Genomic DNA, 3,084 nt, shown 5'->3' with positions numbered 1-3,084 from the left:
TGGTAGCATGTAGATGTTAAAGAGAAGAGGCCCCGAGATGGAGCCTTGAGGAACCCCACGTCATATTTGTCAACTCAGAAATGGCAGGTTTGTATATGGGCCTGTAATTGTTCATTACTGAAGCATCGAGATTATTATTTTTTAAGAGCGGTTTAATGACTGCAGTTTTCAGGGCCTGTGGAAAAATACCTGAGTGAAGAGATTTGTTTACTATATGAAGTAGATCTGAGGCCATGCAAGGAAAACATCTTTGAAAAATCCTGTTGGAATAATATCAAGGCAGCAGGAGGAGGATTTCAGAAGTTGAATAATGTCCTTTAGGTTTTTATCATTACTCTGATGGAATTGTGTCATGGTGTTTGAATTGATTTTAAGTGGACATAGGGACAACACATTTGCTGTACCTGATGCAGAGGCACTGACTGCTTGTCTGAATTTGGTCAGTGAAGAAGGCAAATTCATTGCTGGCCCTGGTGGATTGACACTGGGGGGTTTGGTAGTCTATTGACGGTAGAAAAAAAGGCATGTGCGTTGTTTTTGGTAATGATGTCAGAGAAGAAAGACTGTCGTGCGTTTTTCAATTCCAAATTATGAAGGCCAAGTCTCTCTCTATAGATTTCAAAATGATCCTGGAGATTTGTTTTTCGCCACCTACATTCAGCTTTCCGACACTCTTTTTTCTGTTTTCACGGTCAAGGCCTTTCTTCACATTTAAGCATGTCTATTGAGCATAACACACACAATATTACCCATATTTGCTCAGTGCCATTTGTGTTCCCTTATTTTACTCTCCTACACTCAATTGACTTTTGTTTGGCCTCTTCTTCAGTGTTATAATCACAGCTTGCCACGCAGCTAATCTTTATCTGGCATGGTTAGGATTTAATCTTCTTACCTACTCACCTGGACCACGATCAATAGTCAGTGAGATCACAGCTGTAAATTAGCCATTACGGTGATTTACGTCAGTGAAACTCCCGCTGACTGCAGAGTGCCAACATGCTGCTGACACTAGCCATCGGTCCCCAGAGGAGGAGAGTTGAACCAGAGCCCTTCTCTCTCTGTCTGTGTGTCTCGCTCTGTGGCGCCAGCTCCCTGAACTCCTGCCTTCCTCACTCTGTCACTGAGGCAGAGGATAATCAGGAGCAACGCACTTCTTTTATTAAGACATAAAGCCAGTGTCAACCTCTGGATATAATTTATCATTTGCTCCCGAGTAATAATGGCAGACCTTGTGGCTGTATGGATTTTTAATAGAATGTTGTAATGACCATCGGTAACAGTCTTGCAGATTTAAGACCTGGTATCAACCTGCTGCTACTGACCAAGAGTTTGGGATTTGTATATTAACCTGTTAAGCCCTGAGCCTTTTTTTCAGGCTCAGAGCTTAACAGGTTAATATTCATCTAAAGTAACAGACAGAGAATCAGCACTTTTGAAACAGGGCTGAAGCAGAGGGGATTATGGGATGCTACAATCATCTGTTTGGTGTTTCGAGCCAAACACTTCAGAGACATGTTTTGTATATATCTGAGACCTATAATATATTGATGATGACAGTATAATAGGGGACCTTTAATATCACAAGCAGCAGCACAAAGTGGGCCAGGTTTACTTTTGTTGTAGTGTTTACCAATGAATTGATGCATTGATATTGTCGTGAGAGCTTTCAAATCTACCGACGCTGCCTTTGTGCATGTGTCCTGTTTCGCACGTAGGGTAACTCTTGGTCATGAGCTTGTGGTCTGTACTAATACTCCCAAAGAAAACACAAGCAGAGCATCCTGTACGTTGAAGAATGGACATTTAATTAACAGGCAGCCAACAGGAGAGACGTTTCACTGAGTAGACATTACTTGAGTGTTATCTCCGAAGGCGTAAAGGACAGCAACCTCCTCCACATGCGGGAGAGATTAGAAATGAAACCACACTTTAGAATGATCTCTTCTCTGGGATCCTATACCTCCCTGAACAGGATTTCAAAAAATGAACAGCTGAATAAACTTCATGAAGTCATGAGTCCAACCAGAATTGCAGATCTTTGCTTAATTATACTCGATAAGTAAACTTGTAGAAAAAAAAGAGGCTTATAACTATAGTTGTTTCCATTAGGTAATGTGTCTTGTCATATTATAATTCACAGTACATTTGTTGGAGAAATGCGTTTATTTGAATTTCCCGAGGAGATTTGTGCCCTTTTTTACATTTGTCAAAGAATAATGCTACAGCTTAGTTTAGTATTATTACTGGAAATGGAGACAGATAGCCTGACTGTGTCCAAAGGTAACAAAATATGCCTTCCATTACCTCTGGTTCGATTTGAAGAAATGAAAACTTACTTTTTTACAGGGTTTTGTGCCAGATTATTTCTTGGCTTGAAAAAGTAACCTTCTGTGGTTTCCTTTGATTGTCCGATCTCTTTAAGCAGTTTCCATTTCACTTAATTTCCATTTTTACTTGACAGATATACAAAGGGGGTGAGAATATTCTTATCGTCACAAACATTTTAAAACGCCTATTTCCTATGATTGTCAAACCATGAGATAAACCGAGCATCAATGACGGTGTCAAATATGCATTTTGATGATGAGGTGGACGCAAATGTTGCAATTCAATATTATCACAAAGGCAAATACAAAGAGAAGTAAGAGACATTTGTGCTTTAAAAAAATGATTGGTGGCGCTGTCCGTACGGACTCACGAAATGTCCAATTATTGTACGAACAGCATCTGCATTCATTCAGAAGGGGTTTCCAGCAAGAAACAAACAAGATGCCCCCAAAAATAGGCTCATCTTGGTATCAGATGTTTCCCCTGAGAGTGTTTGGACATTGTTGCCTCAGTTTTCCCAATACTGCCCCAGAAGAGACTCCATTAAATCCCAGCATGTGGTTCCACTCAGAGTATAATGTGTGTGATTTACCCACGATATGATAGTGGAGGAAGGCCTAACAGCTCGGCCTCTGCACCATTCACCTCTCTCACCTCAGCACATGATCTCATGCTATACTGTAGATCTGCTGGAGGGGGATTTGCTTCAGGGCTTTGAGCCCCACAGGATGCATTCATGAGGATAACATTTTC

The 3,084-nt window shown here is 40.8% G+C and overlaps 1 long non-coding RNA gene across 1 annotated transcript in view; it reads right to left on the bottom strand.

Moving 5' to 3' along the window:
- The window catches only part of LOC104963278 (uncharacterized), a 13,277-nt gene extending 10,396 nt beyond the window's left edge, over nucleotides 1-2,881 (bottom strand). Inside the window, exon 1 of the long non-coding RNA XR_800301.1 lies at nucleotides 2,871-2,881. This is a non-coding gene — a long non-coding RNA (uncharacterized lncRNA). The remainder of the gene's footprint in view (nucleotides 1-2,870) is intronic.
- Nucleotides 2,882-3,084: the final 203 nt, after the last annotated feature.

Source organism: Notothenia coriiceps, unplaced genomic scaffold (assembly GCF_000735185.1).
Source record: "Notothenia coriiceps isolate Sejong01 unplaced genomic scaffold, NC01 NC01_scaffold00035942, whole genome shotgun sequence".
Classification (NCBI taxonomy): Eukaryota; Metazoa; Chordata; class Actinopteri; order Perciformes; family Nototheniidae; genus Notothenia; species Notothenia coriiceps.
Note: the sequence above shows the minus strand (reverse complement) of the source record. Positions and strands in the feature narration are given on the sequence as shown.